This window comes from Emydura macquarii, unplaced genomic scaffold (assembly GCF_026122565.2).
Source record: "Emydura macquarii macquarii isolate MOO-44397 ecotype Brisbane River unplaced genomic scaffold, CSIRO-AGI_Emac_v2 contig_2768, whole genome shotgun sequence".
NCBI lineage: Eukaryota > Metazoa > Chordata > Testudines > Chelidae > Emydura > Emydura macquarii.
In genome coordinates this window covers 10173011-10196169 of record NW_027132905.1, presented here as the reverse complement: position 1 = coordinate 10196169, position 23159 = coordinate 10173011, and the positions used below count along the sequence as shown (strand labels likewise).

The following is a 23159-nucleotide window of genomic DNA, read 5'->3' as shown; positions in this document are numbered from 1 at the left end:
AAATTTAAAGCCAATTATTGCCCCTTTTGGGGTCTGTTCTTAGCACAGGCAGGAATTGTTCATGTAGATCTGCAGTGTAACAAGACAACAACAATAGCCCACTGAAAATCTCCTTTCATTGAGAAGAGGCTCTTTCAGGGACAGATTTTCCACCCTCTGTTACTAGACTGCACCATTTGGTTGGTCACTTAGATGGGAGAAAAAGACAGGAAGGAATAAGGAGCATTTCCCTCTCTGGTCCCATTCCAACCAAAACTGGATTAACATTACAAGTGAGATGAATTTCTTTGACAGCCGACACATCCATTGGGACTATTTTTGGCGCATCTGAGCTCACAGCCTCTAAAAATACCATGATTCTAATAGGAGATGCAAGGCACACAGGCAGGACACAGCTTCATTGCTTCAGGTGGCATTTTCCAATCAGTGTCCTATGAAGATCCATGCAGAGACTAATATTTACATACTTTGGATGTCTCTTCTCCTTCTGCCAACCCCCTACATTTTCTGAAGGCCTCTCTATCCCATGGATATAGAGTGCTCCAGAGCATGTTATCAAAATTCCTTCAGTGATCAGAAAGATTTCTGCAGAGTGGAGCAAAGCATTCTCGCTCCTTTTTGTTATCGCCATAGAGCTCCTGTCCCCTCCTCCTTTTAGTTTAGGAATGAATGACTGAACTTCCACATTCCTGCTTACCATGTTGTGCTAACAATGGGCTGCCAATTTTCTCTTTTGTTTATTTATATTTCTGTATTATTTCCAACATCATGTCAATTGATTCCCATTCTGAGCAAGGCAACCAGATCTCCGTTTCTTTCTGTCGTACATTTAGTTAGAGAAAAACCGACTGCCTTATCCATTGTAATCAAAGAGTTTTGCTATCCTAATGTCTCTTTGGCTACTGCAATCATATTTCCCCCCTCATTTGAGAGTTTTTTCCCTCTCTGGTATTCCAAATGAATACCACAAGTAGGGGGAAAAGGTCTGTCTGGTTTGCTTCCAGATGTTTTTAAAAATCTCTTATTACCAGTGGACCACTTGTTAGCACCTATACTGAGTTTGCCTAAACAACTCTGTCCTTAAGAGTCATAATCAGTTCCTAGGCCATTCACAGCAAGGTTTGGATGGTATGCAGTTTCTGAAGCACGTACTGAAGACCAGGTTCAAAGCGCACTGAAGTTAATGTGAATCTTTCGGTGGACTTTGTAAATGGTCCTAAATTAAGAAGATTGAATAGCTGCTTCATTCATTGAGGAATGTCCATTCTCTACACTCACCGAGGCAGGGGTCCTGGGGTAAAAGTATTAAGTGCTCATGTAATTAAAGACTATGTCATAATGCAAGTGCATAAGAGGGCAGAGTTAAGGTTACATGGAAAATATAAATGTTGGTATTTCCTAACGTGAGTGCTTTTAATATTCTCAATATAATTTTTGTATGTAATTAATTATAATAGCTCTCTACTCTTCTATAGTGCCTTTCATTCACAGAAATCACACCGTTTAACAAATAATCGTTAAGGAAGCTTCACAATGTCCTTGTGAGGCAGATAAGTGTTCTCATTCTCATTGTACCATTGGGGCGCACAGAAGTTAAGGGACAGCTCCTGCTCCCATTAAATTCAATGGGTGCTTTACCATTGACTCTCATCAAGCCAGCACGCTAAAAATAATAGTAAAATTTCTAGTAGCTACAGCTACCTGATCAATAGCAGTGGCAGCATGGGCTAGCCACCCTGAGTACAACCCCCTGCCTGAGCCCCTTGGTTACGTACTTGGGGCAGCTAACCCACGCTGCCACTGCCTGTGCTACTGCAGCTATCCTATATTTTTACACGAGTAGGAAATCACACCCCTAGCTCATAACGAAGACATAGCTTTTTTCGGACAGTGAGTCAAAGGCAGAACTCTTGAATCCCATTCCTATGCTCTAACCATGCTTCCTTACAATTTATTAACCTTAAATTGATCAACTCTCCAGCCTAGACTTAAACACCCTAGAATGACTTGGAATTTGGCAACCATGGTACCAATCTGATAGTGTAACATACACCATTGAGCCATTACACTTCTAGTTGCACAATTAATCTGATGTGGCACAGTGCCATGAATGCTGTGACTTGAGCTAAAAAGCGAGCACAGCTACATATATGAAGAAAAGTTATAATAATATGTCAATGCAATAAAATAGATCACATATGGAAAGAAAGAATACTGTGTCAGTGTGCCCTTCTCATAACAGGAGCTTGCTCTGAACATGTTGCCAGATGAAGCTGAGCAGACATTTACAGGGCATGAGTGTTTGAACACGAACACAATTGGGGCTGGCATATCTTGATTTTTGAACACTTTGAAGCTAATTGGAAGCTTCATTTGTTGTATAAGCACCACTTGTATAAGTACCACTAAGCAATTAGACTCCTCCTGAACAACTGGGTTGCTGGAAGGGATCTGCTGGGTAGAGATCTCACTTCAAAACATCACCAGCTATCAGCACAATGTACTTTTTTATACTTCATCTGTGTTCTCTATCCCAAGTAAGTCTCATCTGCTCAACCTGCTGCCATGGGCCTTTAGGGCATGTTTTTAAAAGATGTTTATACCCAGCAAACACCGTTCATGCACATGGTGCTCCTTCCAATTATTTATGTGTATGCCTGGGCAGGCATAAAAATCAGAAGTGTGTGCGGCCAAGGTGTGGGTATGTACGAATTTTGGTGACACACACACACCACTAGGATTTTGTAAAATGGCTTCTGTATGCCATCCACTTCTCCCTCACACACCAAGCAGCTGCAGTTTTGAGTGGCACCCCATCACTATTTTTCCTGAAGATCCTGCAAGGAATTATTCAATGGAAACCTAACAACTCATTGTACTTTGCTTCATTCTTTGAAAAGCCCATACTCGCCTACGTGGTGCTTGCATCCTAAAGTAAAGTATGCTATGGAGATTTGAGCACACACAGGATTTGAAACGGTGGCCCTTAAATTGCAGTACAGATCAGTCCCAAAACACAAAACAAACCAGTGGAGACCAGAGAGAGACAAAGCTGGCAACAGCCACTAGCAACAGCTTTCAGAGGCTTTGCAAATTCTATCATATCCAGCAAAATGCATTTAGAGGAGCATCATGCTGCTTTTACTTCCACTCCTGTGGTTGCTATGTCCAACATGGGGAATTGTCAAGCAAAAAAATCTGTCCTGAATAGTATTATGGTGTCATGCTACTGAATACAAACCAAAGAGAACCAATATTATTGAACGACATCAAAACTGCATTACCCTTTCCTCCAATTTAAAAGAGCATAACATGATCATTAGGATAAGAAGAAATAACATCATTGGTATTTATAATCACTGTCCTCTGAATTAGTAGGAAACTCCACAATCATTGGGGAAGGGGAGAAATGATGAGATTAAAGGAACTGGGGCAAATTCTTATCTTTCCAAACAGAACTATGGTATCTTTTATATTGACGCCTAAGAAACAGAAGTGCATTCTTAAGGCTTCGCTCAAGAGACAACCCTTCTCCCCCAAACACTAAAATATGAAGAAACTTTGTCCACCTGGAAGGACGAAAGCTTGGTCAATCCTGCCACAAGAATCCAGTCGCGTGTATCTCTGTACAATACCCACCTCCTGACATTGTCTTTCCTTCTCTTGTGTCTGATGCAGTAATGGTAGCAGGTCCAGTAAAAATGTATGAGTATGGGGGGGAGGGGGGCGGGCAAGTTGTTCATTCAGAATGGGGCAAAGAAGTTTGGATACAATAAGAAAACCCAAACTTTTGCTGAAAACTGTAGACTTGCAAAAGATCACTTCATTATAGAAGAAATAATAGCTAAGAATTCAGTTTTACATTTTCATAGTTTATATCACCATTACAGGGCAAACTGTGCTTTAGACCCCTTGTATTGCCTCTTGAGTTCACCACCTTGGAGATGGGGCTAATTAAATTCATCCCTCTCTGGGCATGAATCATGTGGTTCAGCCACTCTGGGATGGGATCTCTGGGTGGCAGGTCCCCCATTTCCCAGCTATGTTAATGCAACAGGCCCAACTGGATTTGGCAGCAGTAAGAGATTCCCTTCAGGAGCCTATGACAATAGAAGTTTGCAGTGACACCGAGACAACAGCTTCAAAACAAAGCATTGTTTATTCATTCCCCCAAAGGTACAAAGCATGCAGCGCGAAGGTGTACAAGGCATACACATTGTTGTGCCCCCCTGGCTGCCCATAGCAGCCCCTCCATGTCTGTCACTCTCTGCTCAGCAACTTGGTGATTTGTCCCTTCCTGTGAGTGAGCCCTCTGGCCCCATTGCTTAGAGCCTCAGCCCTTCCAGGGTAATAAAAAGTTCAACCCAAACCTAAAATGTATGGACCTTATACCAGGGCTTCAAGCCTGGTCTTGGCTCAGTAGTCCTTGCCCCTTCGTTCCCAATGCTTACACTTTCCTTCTTGCTGGGTTTGGTAGAACCCAAACCCACCCTCTTCACTGAGTTCCAGCCCAGAAACCAAGTAGCTAAGGTCTGTTTCTTGTGATCCCTTATTGCTCCCTTGGGCTACTCCTGCCTTTGCCTGTTTGCAGAAGTCTTTCACAGACCTGAGTTCTCCCTGGAGCTCTGTCTCCTCCTGCGGCTTCCTCTCCCAAATCTTATGCTGAAAGGTTTCCTTCAAGGTAGCTCTCAACCTCTCCAGCAGCCAACCCTTTCTTTCTGCCTGAGCTGCTGCAGCCTTTTATCCCAGCTTTTGTTAATCAGCCACTCAGGGTGTGTGTAGACTGCAATTAAAAACATGTGACTGACTGATGCCAGCTGACTCAGGCTCCCAAGGCTGGGGGGGGGGCTGGCTAATTGTAGTGTAGACATCTGAGCTCAGGCTGCAGCCCCAGCTCTGGGACCTTCCCACCTTGCAGGGTCCTAGAGTCTAGATTCCAGATTCCAGCCTGAGCCTGGAAGCCTACACTGCAATTACACAGCCCCGCAGCCCAAGCCTCACGAGCCTGAGTCAGGTAGCAAAGGCCAGCTGCGAGTGTGTAACTGGAGGGTAGACGTACCCTTAGATGCAGCTGGGGAAGAAACTGATCCATCTATTAACCCCTTCCTGGTGAGGGGACTGTACACTCCATCACAAAATAGTAAAAACAATAACGGTCTATTGCATATTTCCCCTCACTTAACACTTACACATTTATTGCAGGCTTTGGTACGTTTCATCTAGCCCAGTTATGTCCATCTCTGAGTTGGGATAAGCAGACTGTCCTCGCAGCATGCTCTCTTTGACTTTGTGCATCTCCTGACACTCCCTTTTCTAGGCTAGGGTTCCTCTAATGGTTTCTTATTCTCCTTGGAACCAAGGAATAGCCTTAGGAAGTAAACAATTCTTAGCCTGGATGGGATCAGGTGGGGATGGGGATTCCCCAATAAATAGCCTTTTTATTGCTTCCTCAAGGATTCTTCTCTGTGTCACTATTTTGCTTTGCTTTTCCTGCCAGGTTTCTTTAACATCCCTATTTGATCTAACTCCACAGCCAGTAACCCATTATAAACAAAAACTCAGAGGCATGTAACATATATGTAAAAATTATACAGACATTTCCCAGTTCTCCATTACATATCAAGAAATGTGAAAGAATGGTTATTAAGGCACTTGGGCTCCATGAGGCTCCTATCCTCACATACACAGATACAACTCCCATTGTATTCCAGGGCAGATCACATTAGTTGGTAGGAGTTGCTCCCAAGTACCTGAAGTTAGAACTGGACCTAAAGAACGTGAACACATTTTATTAAAATTAGATATCAGCTTGAACCAAACAACCCCAAGTGTTGTGGATTTTCAAAATCAAAACCTCAATCTAGGTCCAAATTTTGCAAATGGCCCTCAGTTTTATAACTGGCCAAATCAAAGCCCTGGACTCCAACTCCTCTGAGCATGGGGTGTCCAATATTCAGATTCAGATCCACATTGTACAGCTTGAGCCTATCTCTAATTAAAATGCTATTTCCGCTGTTCTCCATGGATCAAATTCTTCCTTGGTGTGACTAATGTTACATTTCTGAATTATTTATTTAAGAGCAACAATTATAATTTGCCTTAAAAATGTGCTCCTATAAAATATGTGCCTGATTCAAACACCTGCAGAAGATTTTGGACAACTTGGATTCACACCTCAACTTTGCCACTCAGGACTATTTCAATAACGGGCTGAACCAGAATAGCTCACTTGAGATCCTCTGAACTTTGTGACTCTGTCCTGCTTCTAAACATTACTCAACAGGAGAGCTGAGTGAAGCAATTCGTACACTATATGCATGACTACTAAGGATTGATTGCTAAGACTGAAAGCTGTTCAGGGAGAAAGCCAGTGGAATCAGCTTGAAACTCAAGACACTCAAAAGGCATACATACCACTAAATCAACTGGAGGCGTTAAGAAGAATTACTTAAGCATCAGTAATTGCTATAAATTATCATTGCTTTAAGTCATTTCCCTCAGAGACATTCCGATTAAACATGTCCTGATTAAGGAAAGTATAATATTAACTTTAGCATCACAGAAACTGAGAGAAAAGGAGAGGAGGAGAATGTAAATTATATCTTAACAGAGCATGCATGAGGGGCTAATTTTTAATACTATTACTGAACACAAGAGAAGAGGAGAGGACAATGGGGAAAGAGTTGATCAAACTGTATGAGTCCCAAAAGAGAGCTTCAAATGCTTTGATTTTTTTCAGATACAGGAAGAGGGAACAAGACTGAGTGCTTTTCACTTTCTAAATTAATTTGTGTTCAGAAAGTTACCAGATTGGTAGCCAGACTGGAGACTGAAATCTTCCTATTATCCACTAGACATGTACAGTATGGAAAGCAGTACCTCAAACTTCCCCTACACCTTCCCAAATGTGTGCCCCCACCTCGACTTGCGGAGGCCATAGCTGAGGGAATGAGTACAATTTCCACATTGATTCACTTCCTGGCTATTTTGGTGAGACTGCCATTAAGGGCACTAACGGAGCGGGTGGTTTTTGTGTTAAGGTGAGTAATTAGTTAGGAACTAGACTGAGATGAACTCACAGAAAGTTCAGTCTAGACAAGCCTGAAGTAATGCTGGTTGTTGTGGGGAACAGAGCTGGGCAGGAAATGGTTTTCCCATCCCATTAATATTTTCAATAGTTCAAAATTTGAACAAAAATTAAAAATCTCAAAAATATTCATTTTTTTTTTCTGTTTGGGCTAATCAAAACATTTTGTTTCAATAATTCTGAGATGTTTTGTTTCAAGTTCAACCTCTCTCTCTCTCTCTCTTTAACCTTGCTTTTACATCTGATTAGCTCCCTCCTCTTTCTAAGAGTGAGCTGGGCCAGATTCCCACGCAGCCCAGTGCATGGTCCCAGAAATCCATCCCCCAAATGGGGCTGAGGATCCTTCAATCTTAATTCAGATCCCTTGTTCATTATAATGCTCTCTCTACTACTTGTTCCACACAACCCTTACCTTGTTCAACATACAGCAGAAGGAGGCAGAATTAAGGGATGCATGGGCAACCATAAATTTGGGATTTCCTAATTTTTTACTTTGTAACCTAAATACTGTTCTTTTAACATATTTTTAAATATACATAAATAAATACACAATAATAATAAAACCATAAGAAAAGATTCCATGTGGTCCAACTCAGGACTGACCATAATCTTCATTAAAAAAAAAAAGTCACCTTCCTCACTTAGGCAAATTTTCTCTAGCATCTTTGTCACTTCTAATTATTGCTGCTCATAAAATTCAGAGGCAATGTCATTTGGTAATAATCCTTTGTGCAATAACCTTAAACCTTCCCCTGGAATAGCTGCATGATTTTTATTTTCCATGGTATGAGATGCCATGGGGGCAGAAATCCCTTTGCTCCCCTAATACTGCTGGAGGTCAATCTGTTTACCTTCTGTGAGTTGTGTATGCTGCTTACAAGGAACCTAAAAAGAAATTGCTTATGACTTTCAAATAAATCCCACACAAGGTGAATCCCCTCCTGTGAACTTTGGATAAAACCTCGGCATATTTCCCAAGTTCAAAGACTGGGATTTCTGACAAATTTAGATAAACAATCTAAATATGCACATATCCTCCAGGAACATTCTGAAGTGACACTTCCACTCCCAGCCCCAACCTTCTCCCTGCAGCATATGCTGACATTGCCTTACTTGGGATGAAGCTGAAAGCGAATCAACACACTGTAAAATTATCATAACATAGAGAAGTCTCTGATTTCCCTCTTCCTTTCTATGGGAGATCTCTGAAGAAACAAGTCCTTTTTATCTGTTTACAGCACTTACAAAGCCACTGATGTCTGGCCATGTTTTAGAATTAGGAAAACAAACCCAAAAAACCAAAACAGAGTATTAAGCTCTGATTGCAAAAGTGCTGCGAATAACACCTGTCACATTTACATGATGTGTTCACTTGAAGCAGTTCTGTTTTTTGCTATGTTTTGTACTAGCCGCACAATTCATTCTGTTTGTAACTTCTGCATGGTTTGGCAGATAAAATATTGATCAGCCTGCCAAGAAACATAGAGTGTGATTCTATTTTCATGTCAGAACTTGGTAATGTAGTATATTTATCAAGCCAATCCTCTTTGCGAAAGGTCAGTGGTGAATGTAGCTAAATTGTGATGGCACCTCATTAATCTAGCTCCCACAATAATTGCCCCCTTTTGAAAATTGTAGTCCAGGTTTCTGTGAATTGTAGCAGATTATTACAGCGGGATCCAAGACCAATCCTCAATTCATTTTTGAGTAAAGGCAGATAACAAGGAAATAACGACTTTGGGGACTAAACGTCCTACAAAGGAACGTTGTTAAAATAAAAACAAGGAGGGAAATGGAAGTCTTTCTTTGATGAAAAAATCTAATCTTGCTGTAAAATATTATTCTGCAAGGTGCATTATAATGTGGTGATTCTGGGAAATTTAAGTACAGCTTTAAACATGAAGAGTGATTTGATTAATAGATTCCAAGGCCAGAAGGGACTATTGTGATAATCTATTATGACCTCCTGTATAACAAAGGCCATAGAACTTCCTGAAAATTATTCCTAAAGCATATCTTTTAGAAGAACATCCAATCCTGATTTTGAAATTCCCAATGAGATGGAGAATCCACTATGACCCATGATAAATCAGACCAATGGTTAATTAACCCCACTGTTACTTGCAGTCAGAAGTTGTCTAGCTTCAGCTTCCAGACACTGGATCATGTTGTACCTTTCTCTGCTAGACTGAAGAGCCCATTATCAAATATTTGTTCCCCATGTAGGTACTTATAGACTAATCAAGTCACCCCTTAACCTTCTCCTTGTTAATCTAAACAGATTGAGCTCCTCGAGTTTACCACTATACAGCATATTTTCTAATCCTTTAATGGATGGCTAACCCTCTGAACCCTTAGCTCTTCTCTGAATCCTTTTATCAACACCCTTCTTGAATTGCGGACATCAGATGTAGACACAGTATTCCAGCAGTTGTCGCATCAGCGCCAAACACAGAGGTAAATAACCTCTCAACACTTACTCAAGATTCTCCTGTTTATACATCCAAGGATCACATGAGCTCTTTTGGCCAGAGCAGCACATGTTTAGATGACATTCCACCACAACTCCCAAATCTTTTTCAAAGTCACTGCTGTCACCGTTCAGGACACCTGTATTTCCCCTCAGTGGTCCTGCAAGGACACCCATACTCTTGCTTCCAGCTCCTCAGCTGTTTCCTTTCTGAATGGAGACCCATGTCTTGCTCCTTTCTGTCTGGGGTATTTCCAAGCTGCACAGTTCCCTGCCTGTGCACACCTCTTTTATTCTTAAGGTAAAAGCACTTTAGAGAAAATACATTAAAAACAATAAAAGAACCTACACACATTAATAAACTTGCCAGAGTTCACCCTAACATGGATTCTGGAAGGAGCAGTCTTTCAACCCCACCACCCACAGGGATTTTTTGTGGTTACAAATTCATCACAGCTTCAGCTAAGAACAAGCATTCAGTCTTTTGGGGCCTTAGTGTGCCCAGTCCTTCCAACCCTACCTTAATGACTGGAGCCCTCTGTGGAACAGGGGTCCTATTTATTTGCTGGAACAGGAGGAAGGCCATAGGCAGGTTTAATACCCGCTATTTATCTAAAACCCTTTCTTTGTATATTGTCCCTGGAGAATCCAGGTGGAACTAGTATATGCATCTCCAGTGGGTGGTTTCAAAGCTACATACAATGCCACATTGCATTTTAATGGTCCTAGATGCAGTCATTTAATTGAATTAAAACACTCATTGTTTGCTTGCATCCAACTAACCAAGTGATCTAGATCGCTTTGTAACAGTGTCTTGTCGTCTTCATTATTTACCACTCCCCCAATTTTTGTCACCTCCAAACTTTATCAGTGATGATTTTCTGTCTTCTTCCAGGTCATTGATAAAAATGTTAAATAGCATAGGAGCAAGAACTGATCCCTGCAGGACCCCACTGAAAACAATTATATTTTGAGACCTATTGGTTAGCCAGCCTTTGATCCACTTAATGTGTGCCATGGTCATTTTATATCATTCTTGTTTTTTAATTGAAATGTTGTGCAATACCAACTCAGTTCCAAAATGCCCCATGTGCAGCTCCAATGCCAAAGACTTTTGTATGTGCTTAACTTGAACTTAATGGAACTACTCACAATGTGTGAATTTAAGCATGTGCATAAGTTTTTACACAGGATTGGTGCCCTAAATTAGTACAGGCTGCTGGAGCCATTCTAATTTTTATCCACAGAAGGAAGATACCCATTATAGATGGTTGCCAGAACCTGATGCCATTAAAGTCAATGGCTACATTTTCAGTCTTGTCAGGGTCCCAATTTAAGAAAGTGCAAAAGTGCGTGATGATTCAATTAAAAAAAGTAAAACGTTGACCAAACCTTTTTTGAACCTCAGTAAACATGGGGGATGTGGAGATATTCTCCTGGAAATAGGTGCTGATTCTCATTTTATCCAAATCAATTTACCCATCCTAACTTGTAGTAACAACATATGCAACCTAGAAGCTTCAAATGTCAACACACACAACATTATACCTTTCTCCTAATCTGTGCTGCAATCTACCTTTATGAATTTGCACTTTTGTAGCTAATCCTAATTCAGGACAGATTCTTTTGCTGCCTGAAGCTGGTAGGCAAGGATTTCATGATTGGAAATCGCATTAGGAGCTGTCTACCCCCAGCCAGCATTGTGAATTACACATAATTATGTATCTGCATACTCAGCTATAAAGCAATTGAGAGTGCTGTACGTGGCACAGCTGCAGTCAGATATTTGCCCTTAGCTGCAGCATTGTGCTAGTGTGGTAACTCCAAAGCTATTCCAATGGGTGAAGCACAACAACACAATACTTGACAACTCTACAGAAGGTGAACTCCAGTGGCACGAATTTTCAGGGCAACCCTTCACCACCACTGAATGTGGTAATAAAGAGGTGTTTGGAATAAGATGAAGAATGTAATTTCTAACAAAGAAGGCAATGGAGGTGTCATTTCTTTGTCAGTTACTTTAGAATACATTGGCTGTTTGAAGCAGCCTGTCAGGCTGCAGAACCACAGCTCTTCTGGTAATTTCCTAGCTTGAGGAGGAAATACGCTGCAGAAGAAAATAACACGAGGAATAGCTTTGTTCTCTTTTCCTTGTATGTGCGGGGCACAAAAAGACGTGGCTTTGCAAACAAGTCCTTAAACTGATCAAATAAAAGGCATTTGAGGAAGGGCCCATCTTGTCAGTTGTTCTGTTCAGGTTTTCTCCAGTATTTTGGCAAGTAATCCTACAATGAGAAAAGAAACCCCACATTTTTCCTACAAAGGTGGAATTTTGAAATTTTCTTTTCTTATAGCCTCACACTTCACTAACTTTGCCTACTAGGCTAATCCAGAGTGAAACACACTTCTGTAAGCAAGCTAAGGTGACATACTGTAGGCTGATTTATTTTCTTTTAAAATTATATTAAAATTTTAATACATGATGCAAATGAAATTTCATAGACCTGAGGAGGAAGCAGTAACAAAACTCCTAATAAAAATTTTACAGAATCTGAATTTATTTAAGAAACCTTCTTAATTTTCTTGCCATTTATGGCCAAATTGCCAATGGGCCATCTGATTGAGCAAAATAAATCAGTGTTATTTGCATGCCTATTATTGTGAAAATGTGCCCTTAAGCAATAGGCTGTGGAATCTGACTAACCTGATTACGTGAACTGTCTAGACTAAGAATATGCTGACCTCAGCTTTTGTATTGCCATTTTCTGACTCTACCAGTATACATGTTAGGGAGAGGAAAATAAGAGATGACTTTGGTACTGTTATGATAAAGCTTCTATGCAGAGCACACCAAGGACTGCAAGCACAGGGAGTACCTAGATAAGCAGCGAGCAGGATATCTTTTGTACTGTTCCTGCATGTTATCACATACTCCTCACTGCGCCCCTGACCTCCATCACCTATGCGTACTCATGCCCCTCACAACATATTTTCCTTATTCTTGAGACCACTTCCCCCCTCACTCTCTCCTCCCCACCATATATGAAGTTGTTTCTTCTAGACACAGAGAACTGTTTTTGGTGACTAGTTTAAACCGGTTTAGTTTATCTTGATGAGTAAAATGTATTTAAAAAACTGCTGTAACAATTGTACTTTGAAGTTGCTTGCTGAGCTCTTCCCAACGCGTTGCTAAATAAATTGCTTAGTATTATCTGTATGGCTGAATTCTCTGGAAAAAAATTCCTTTTGCTTAATAGTACTTTGAAGAATAGGTATTTATAAGAAAAACCCCCACATACAAATGCCCTCCAACTCTCTTTCTACCAAATCTCCCTCCCCCCCCCCCTTTTTTTTTTTTTTTTTAACTTTCACTCTTTTTACACACCCATGGTCAGATGGGTGTGTCTTTTCTTCTCTCTTATTGCCCCTCTAGAGTCAGGAGGAAGAGGGGAAAAAGCTTAACTACCCTTAAATGGGTCAGCAAAGAATATCTTGATCAGTATGCCGCTGGGCACCTTTAGCAAAGCATTAGTGTACAGCAGACCCTAGAACCCTGTGATAAATTGAGAACTGTCTTGCAAAGTGAAATCAGCTGTGGGATTTGCAGATTCTAAACACTGCCTCTGGGGAAACTGGTTTAGAAAAAATAAGAAGTGACCCAAACCATAGTCTAAGAAAGCCAACCATTCGACATTTCAATTAGTTCAGATAAGTACTTTGCATACCAAATCAGTGACCATTTCTGCTTCAGGGGGCCAACCCATTGATACCACTGTTGGCTCAACTCTGGCTGAACTCTGAAACCATGCAATGAATTTTGAGTCAAGAATATCCAAAAATGTTATCTCATCTTTATCATCTTTGAAATTTGATTCAGTATTCATCTCTAAGAACAGGATGGTTTCTATTAATTATCATTAAGCCAATAATATACTCTGCATACAAAACCAAATTTGCTTTTTGTTTTTGTTTATTTTTTTACACCAGGATTCCTGCATTGCATTTTTCAATATGTAGAAGATCAATACAGAACAAATAAAATAAAATAACACTAAGCAGTTTTTATACACATTTATTTTCATCATATTCTAATGATGTTAAATAGTTAATGATTGAAGTTGCAGTTTAACTGAATACCTGGCCTTTACATGAATAAAAGATCATAAAACAAGCTCCCTCACTACACCCTCCCCTATTCCCCAAGCACTTGCAAAAGGATATAAATTATTACTTTATTATGGAATTTTAGGAGAGTGATAATCCATGCCTCCTCCCTCAAAACCAAACAAACAAATTATTGTGAAATAAATACTGCAAATCCAAATCCTACAAAGTGATGACAAGAGTTATTGGTGTGGCACTGCACACTAGAGAGTGTTAATTCTAAAGCACACTATGTTGTGCATTAATTGGCGCAGATAGACTCTGCTGACATGCACTAAAAGTTCCCTAGTGTGCATTAATGTAGCACTGTTTCAAACACCATTACCATAATGTGCCCTAGGAAACTTTTAGTGCATGCCAGCAGGATCAACATTGCTCAGTTAGTGTGCAACACACTGGTGCACTTTAGAATTCATACCTCTCTAGTGTGCACTGCCATGCCATGTGCACAAGCACCCAGTTACTGACAAATACAGGATGTTGTTTTACAATAACTATATTGTAGGAAACTGCACTGAACGTTTTGACAATGTCCAGCATCATAGCAAATAACCCAACACACTGTTGCTGAAATCAAACAAAACCAATGACAATGATTTCTATCATCCATACACTCAGGGTCCAAGCATAATTTTTTCGGGCCGAGTACGAACTTGTAACACGGGCCCCCTCCCACACACATACCACAATCCCTCATCCCAAACATACAATCTCATGAGCCATGAAATTTTTTTTCCTCATGGTAATGGGGGTTGCAGCCTGGGTTGGGCCCACCAGGGCCTCCAGGCCCTGGTAAAGTGTACACTCCCCTTTCCCCCCCATGTGGGGGTCCTGCATACACTGTGCAAGTTTAATACCTACATTTGACAATTAAGCATAATTTGGTTAATTTTAAAATGCCCCCACTGCAGTACGTTATGTGGAAGTCTGCTTTACAAACCATTAATCCCCTCAGAGTCTAAGTACCTATTTTACTCCTGGATTGAATTCACACATTAGCTGTAACTTTACCAGAGTTACATTTAAGACGACCAGATTTTAACATGATGTAAATTCATTAACAGTAGCAATCTTCAATTGCTACTACTAGAAAAATTCAATAAACAAATAAATACCAAAACTAACTTGCCTATCTTAAGGATATTTTTCAGTTAATGTGATAACCATATTTTTCAGATATCCATATTTAGTTAAGTAGCAGCAGAATGCACGCTGAATAAATCAGGGAAATAGAACAGAATATATAATATAGAGTATGTGCCATTAAGCACTGGACATTTACAACCTGAAAGAGTTAAATTTACCTCAGCATTTATATTTTTTTGCAATTGTATGTTATCGCCAACAAAAGGCACCCAACCCATCCGTAACTCTGGGAGCTTTAAAATATATTCAAATTCACAATATTAAATTCATTGTAACAAATAAATAGACTCTATATGAAATATCATAAACTTAAGTGAATGCTATATCCCTTCATCTGCCTCATGCACAAATGTCCAGAAAAAGAGATGGGCTTTTCAGCTTTCATAGAAAGTTAATGAATTAGGGCTTTGGTTTGCCAACGGGAAAAGAGTTCCAGAATTTATTATGGAAAATGCTCTGTAAGCAGAATTGAGGGTGTAGAAGTGTGGAATGTTTGAAATAGTCCCAGGGGACATGGATTAGTGGGCAAAGTGCAGGAGAGAAGATGCATGACAAATGCAATTTATCATGATTATCACCACAGATCATCACAGATATATAGATTTTAAGGCCAGAAAGGACCATTATGATACCTAATCTGACCTCCTGTATAATATGGAATGATTTCCTCAACAACCCCATAACTTCTGGCTGAGTTATAGCATATCTTCTTGAACGATATACAGTTTTGATTTAAAGACTTCAGTTGACAGAGAATCCCTGCATCCCTAGGTAAGTTGTTCCAATGATTAATTACTCTCACTGTTACAAATATGTGACTTATTTTATGTTACCAGTTGTCTAGTTTCAGCTTCCAGCCATTGGATCTTGTTATGCATTTATCTACTAGATAAAAGAACCCTCTACTATTGGAAATCTTCTCCCCAAGTTGTTGACCATGATCAAGTCACCTCTTAACTGTGACTTGTATAAACTAAATATATTCGCTTCTTTATTGTCCCACTCTACAGCAGGTTTTCCAGACTTTGAATAATTTTTGTAGCTATTTTCTCAAATGGACATCACAATTGGACACAGTCAGAGGTGGCGCCTGGGAGGGAGGCATATTGGGTCATGTGCCCTCCCTCCCCCCGACTGGCTGCTTGGCATGTACTGAGCATGTTCAGTAACACTCCTGATGCTGGCTGCCCTCACTCAGGTTCTCCACAGCAGTTTCTGTTTCTGCACTCTGGATGCAGTATTCCAGTAATGGTTTCAAGAATGTAATTCCATCTTTCAGCTTCTATGCGACATTCCCCTGCCTACACGTTCAAGGATTGTTTTAGCTTTCTTAGCTGCTGCATCACACTTTGAGCTCATGTTCGATAGATTCCACAGTGATCCCCAAGTCATTTTCGAGTCACTGCTTTCCAAAATACAGCATCTGACTATATATGAGAATTGGTCCAATACTGCTAAAACAGTGTTTATTCAACTTCCATATAGATGTTCATACAGCTTAATATTCATTACATGCAATTATTTGCACAAATGAGTTTTTGCTAACAGTAATATTTGGGAAATGACAGTTCTCTCTTTATCTGCATTCACACACAAAGATTCCTAGTACCTATTTTTTATTCACTATCTGCCTTTTGTTAGTTGTTATGCTCCTGTTAAAAAAAAATCTCAGTCATCCAATCAGAGAGATGTCCTAACACCATGTGATTTAGGTGACCAATCTTATACCATGGAAAAGAATACCAGATAGTCAAGATGAATAGTTCATGAATGATATTTAGGCTGAAAACTGTTCATCCAAGCTATTCAGTGAATAATTGCCAATAAAAATACAACAGAAATCACAACTGATTTACAAATGATTCCCAAATAGATAAAAGGGCAAAATTCTTTGCTTAATTTATTCACAATAAATAATTTAAGCAGCTCTACTATCTATCCATCCGTTGATCCACATTCACACAAAATCAAGAGCATATATACATGGACTCACATACACAATTTTGTGTCTGTTATGCACTCTCCAAATTATACCTTCTCTTGAGATTGTAGTGTTTCTCCTTGTAACAACCATTAAGCTAAATTTGTCATGCTGCATCCTAAGCCATAAAGAGCATGGGGAAGGAGAAAGCAAATGCACTTTACACAGCTGTTTTTAACAATGACAGGAAAATGAGCTTAAAGAATGTCTAATTGCTTAAGATTCCAACCCAAAACAAATTCACAGCATAATGAATTGATTCAATTATTGAGAAACAGTATGTTGAAATAACTGTGGAAGACCGTGTGCTTCTTGCAAAGGTTTCTAACAACAGAATTGGGCATACTTGCTACTGTAATGAGCACAGGAGTATTCGCATAGCAACTATTTTCAGGTAATGTTATCACTGAGAAAGTCCTTGATCATAGCGGATTGACTACAAGGAGTGCCTTACCGTATTCTCTGTCAGCCTCCCTGGGAAACTCAGAAGTGATGTTGATGGACTTCAGAGGTAGCAGTGTTGTTGTTATTACTATTTATCATTTATTTATGATTCTGCTTGCTATTGGCACTTTCCAAACACTTCGGAAGAACAACCTCTTAGTGTTTCCTAGTGCTCCCCCATCTGTTTCTATTGTCTTTATATATTTAGATTTGGGACAGGGACTGTCTTTTTGTCGTGTGCTGGTACCAGGCCTAGCACAATGGGACCCTAGTCTGTGACTGTGGCTCCTAGGCAATATGATTAATAAATAAATAAATAAACAACATGGTGCTTGCTATCTAAGTACAGACCAGTAAGCAGACACATTATAGGACCGAGCATGTCAATAGGCAAATTATATACAAACTAGCCATACTCCCTATAAGAATCATATCAGCAGTGAGCCTTTAAGAGGGATCTAAATGCAGATAAGTTATGAGCTCAGGGAGTTTGTACTATGCATAGAGGATCTCGTCAACAAGGCTAGGAACACTGGCAAAGCAGAAGGGACAGGTGGAAATGCAAAGTTTGAGAAGGGAGAATAAGCAGTGAGGCACAGGGCTATGAAGGGTTATGATGGTGATGGCAAGAAGCTTGAATGAGTCATGACAGCACATGGGGAGTCAGTGGAGGGCTGCAGTTGTACCCAGTCAGAAAGATAATTACTAAGTGGGAACATTGCTGGGGCACTGAAGGTTGAGAGAAATTGTATGCTGCTGCTGGTTGCTTTGGTAGATGTGAACTCCTGAGAAGAGATAGAAAAACATGAATAAAGTATTAATTTCATTGAGATGTAAAGAGCCAGGATGAGCTCGTCTTTACATGGGTGTCTGGGGGCATAAAGAGGCTTCTCCCATCTGATGTCCTTCTGTAAAGGGGCTAGGCACAACTGCAGTCCAGTGCTCTCCAGAATGCAAGGACGGCTCTGGTCCTTATTTGGTGCTGGCTACCCCAAAGCAGGCAGAGAGGAGGTATGGCAATGAGCCAGACAACACAGCACGCAAAGGTTGTACAGCATGCTGAGCCCTCCTAAGGAGTGTGGGGTGGCAGGTGTGTTCTCCCTGAATGACAGTGAGCCCAACAAAGCATGCGTTTCCCTGAGGTACAATGTCTTTAAGATCTCCCCCTTAAGAGAAGTGGCTGTTGCTCACTCCAATGTGGGCCTGTACCTTGATGGAACATCCTGGCCAGTAATATGACTTTCAGATTTTTAAATCTTCACAATTAAAAAAAAAATCCCACAGGAAAAGACCTGCTGCTAGACTACAAGAACTGAGCAGGGCTCCTGAAAATGGAGAGAGAGGCATTCTGCATAAATTCAGTCTTGCATTTCTGTCTCACTGCTTCAACAAATCAGAGGTAATTAGTTTAAGGAAATCCTACTGTGTAGAACTGACATCTCCATTAGTGTGATGCTTGCTATCTGTGGTTTAATCTTTTATCCCAAAGGTCTTTTGCTCCTGTGGGTTGTACCTTTTTTAGTTGAATAATGTGGTCTTGAGCAGTACTACAGGCATCTGCACTGCAAGACTCCTTGCACGTTTTGTACATGGGTGCATTCTTAAAGTCCCTCTTGGGCCTCATGGGAAAACTTTTAAAAGCACACTTTCTAGAACCAAGTACTCTTGAAATACATTTTCTCTACATATTTTCTCATGGTTTTATTACTGGGGCAGCTGCATGGGAACAAAACACTGTTTTGCATGGGGTGAATCCATCCAACTTCCAGTGAAGGTACCAACAGCCCAGAACATGGTGGCGTTGGTGTGGTTTCATTGAATTGGGATTGAATAAGAGAGCAAGTATGAGCAGGTGAGTTGCATTCGTTATGGAGGATCTTTTCACGGGTTCTTGCTAGTGCATTGACAGTTGCTTCTGCAGCAGAAGAGTGAAGGACACATGGGGGCTTGTCAGAGCTCTGAGAAGGCGCACTGCTGTATTCTATTGGTACAACACTGTTCATAGCTTATTTACTTAGCCTGTTGAAACGAATGAGGATGTGCCCTCAAGAAAAGAAGGATGGTTTTGTGGTAAAGGTATCAAGTTGGGACTCAAGAGTCTTGGGTACAGTGCTTGACTCTGTCCCTTAATTACTTTGCACTTCATTTCCCCATCTGTAAAATGGGGATAATGAGCCTTTCTTTTTCCCATTATTTGCCTGTCTTGTCTATTTACTATGTGTATGTATAGCACCTGGCACAAAAGGGCACTGGCTTCAGTTAGTCTCTATAGGCTACTATAACACAAATAATAATAATAATAAATAAGAAGGATCAAGAAATACTATCTGACCCTTGTATCTGTGATTAGTTGAACTGAGTGGTATAAGACATGATTGTAAGCAAAGGATTAAGGCTTCAGGTGAACTGGGGGATAAACAGCAGAAGCAGATGGACTCTAAGTTAAAAACTAAATATCCTCTTTCTGCTGCAAATGTCCTTAGAAATCAAGGACAAAGAAAGAACAAAATCAGGAAAAGAAAATATATGTAATCAGAATTGTTTCTAAATCAAATGCTTTCTATATCTGAAGAGAGGGAATAGACTGTCTGGGAACTGGGGACAGTAACAACTTAGTTCTTTGTTTGTCAACCTGTGGATCCATATTTGGTCAACAACCTGCAAAATCTTGTGCCTGGCAATGCACATCAATTGTTTGGCAGTAGCTACCTTTTTATTAGTCCACCATTTGCAACTTCAGTTCTAAGAGAAACGTCTCATCATAACCACAGCCCAAGTATCCTGTAATTTAAATTAGCAAAGCCACATGGATCTTTGTTAGATAAATGGTATGTTTGCTCTGCATGTCTGCTTCAGTTGATGATGCTATAGAATCTGCTGTTTGACATTTTACAGTCCTCTATCTTAGTCCTATTACAGAAAGCAAAATTGGCTGGATTCCTTTGAGAGGTATCCACTACTCACTTTTTTTATGGCTGACTGGTACATCTATCATACAGTTCTAGATAGCAAATGTAATATTTGAAAACTTTAATAAATGATAAAGCCCTCTGGCATTAACACAAATTTTACTGATATTGTTGTGCTTTTAAAAATATATTTAACTTTCCTAACAATTCACTAGGTTTCTATTTTTAGAACCAGCAAATCAGTGTCATTTGTATTACAGTTCCTATGAATCAAGCTTGTTAATAAGGGTACTTGTCTCTTTGACCTTGTTTGTTTGTTTGGACCATCATAAAAACAGTGAATTCCTAAGCATGGAAAATTTGTCCAGCAATGTTAATAAAGACCTGGATTGCCTCATCCTATGGAAACATCCATCAGAGAGGAGTGGGGTGGTGAACTCAGCAAGGATCCACTCATGGACTTTGAATTGGATCATTCTGTAGGAGCGTATGATTAGCCTCCTGCTATCCCCTCCATGTAAACCCTAGTGCTTCTGCCCACAGAACCCAGGGTCCTCTGTGCCAGCTCTAGGACCTAGTGGTCCTCACTCTGGCTTCTAATTGGGTTGCGTTGTTAGGAAATCCCCAGCCAGAAGCTGCCCCAGAGCCTCCTTTAATAGTAGTTTGCCCAGCATGGAGAGACTGTGGACGAGTTTACACTGCCCCAGGCAGCATAGATTCTTCTCAGGTTTCCTAGGAAAATAAAGGGAATCCCCCAAGCCTATCACTCACCAAGTGTGGCTCCCTGACACAGCAGGGAAGGTTCCACATGGTCCAGGCTGGGGAAGAGGTTGTTAGTTCTGTGGAGGAATCTGACTGCTGACCTTTCCCTCTATATGGGAAGCTTTGTGAGGCGGTTTAACATGGAAGTGCCCCTCCTCACTGGCCAGATGATCTGTCCGATAGTCATTTCAGCTTATCCTTCATTGCAGTGACATGCAAATCTGCATCATTCTTTCTATATTTTTGGGTCAGGTTGATATTTATTAATCAATAAAAGTGACTTGATTGAAATGCAAAACATCCAGCTTTACAGTTAGAGACGAGCAAATGGTTTCAAAAAGAAATCACACTTCCCTCCCACTCCCTAGTGGCATCTCCCTGAACCATCACCTGTTTTTACAACTGAATCTTTAGGAAGATTCTGAAGCATGTGTTAACTGTTTCACCTCCAATCACCTGGGCGCGGAACAGAAAACAGGAAAGAGTAGAGTTCTTGTGATATTTCCAGTCTGACTAAAAACAGAAAGCTTCAGAAATCTCACAAGGAAGCCTGCTCTGGAGATATTCTTCCAAATATTGCAGGCCAATGGTATTCAAAGAACCCTTGTAATAAAGCATTCCAGATTATAAGCACTTCCCCTAAACTGCACCCTGACATTGAAATTTGTGCTATTCACTCGTTAAGTAATAAGGCACCATAAGATTAGTGTAAGTATGATTATTTGTTATTTGTCAAGGACGTATATAATGCTTTAATAATGACATGCTGTGGCTGTTGTTCAACAGTGGTTATTAGACCTCCAGGACATCTCATTATTAGATCATAATGTATAAGCATAGAGGGCATTACTGCAATTATAAAATGTTAACTTCTAAAGAAAAAACCCAGCAAGAAAAGGAAACAGTACTTCTAAGATGAAGACATTTTAAAGGAGAAATAAGGAACTCATAGACTCTAAGGTCAGAAGGGACCAATATGATCATCTAGTCTGACCTCCTGCACAATGCAGACCACAGAACCTCACCCACCCACTCCTGTAATAAACCTCTAACCTATGACTGAGTTATTAAAGTCCTCAAATCAAGTGAGCCATGCCCCATGCTACAGGGGAACTTTTTAATTGGTGCTGAAGGTTACATTGGATAATCTAGTAATATTATGGAGGGAAAATTTTACAAAACATGAGTGATTCATTCTCTCAAGCTGTATGTGCCCATTAGTTACTAAAGTGCAATGGTTGCCTGAAATAATTAAGTGGTTAAAATTCTGACCCTACCCTCAGTGATCAGGATTCAGCCACAGCGTAGAACCCCAGGTCTCCTGATTCCCATCCACTGACTTGGCCACTAGACCATGTTGCTCCATTTCAACATAACACAGGCCCTGATCCTGCCTATACAGATGCAACTGCAGGTTTGGAACCTTGAAAACAATGTAACAGGAAAAAAATACACATTTTTACCTGTTATCCCTTTAAACTCAAAGGTATTCTTTCTTTCATCTCAAGGCAACAATTATTCTTGCTTTCTTTTTAAAGATTCAAAATATGATGGGGAAAAATAATGAATTAAGGAGTCTTAAGTCTAAATTAAATAAAGATTTATAAGAACAATATATCTTTTGGCCTGAATTCTTGATGGAAATCTTCTATTTCTTTTGTGGGATGTGCTTCTCTTAAGCTATGTAATGATAGATGATGAATGGGACAGTCATCCTGGCACTACAGGTTCTTTGCTGCTGACAAGGCAAATAATCTTTGAGTGGCTCAGGGTACCAATTCTGAGGTAGATCAGCTTGAGGCCTCTCAAGGTAACAATACCGCAAAATTGAGAAGTTGGCAGTGGGATTTTTCATTATATGCTGTTAAAGTACAAAGTGAAGCTTCTTATTGCAGAAATAAGGGGGGGAAGTGTTTTCCCTTAAGCTTTTCAGTGCTAAAACTGGAAGATATTCTAGGGTAAAGTGTGAATAAAAATCCGATACCAGGGTGTTAATTCATGTATGTGCCACACTGAACTCTGGCGATGGAATTAACATAATTCAGGGGCCAGTCTGCAAGAACAAGGAGAGTAGAGGGTGATGACAGAAGCATTCAGCATCTTACCAGACCAGGCCATGGAGGGGTTTGGTAAGTTTGTTCATATAGTCCCTACTCTTTCATTGTATACAAACTTTAGCTCAGGTTCAATTAAAAA

General features: G+C 40.2%; 1 protein-coding gene across 2 annotated transcripts in view; it reads right to left on the bottom strand.

Annotated features, from left to right (window-relative positions):
- Positions 1-23159, bottom strand: part of FSTL4 (follistatin like 4) — a 431301-nt gene that overhangs the window by 184497 nt on the left and 223645 nt on the right. The gene's annotated exons all lie outside the window — the stretch shown is intronic.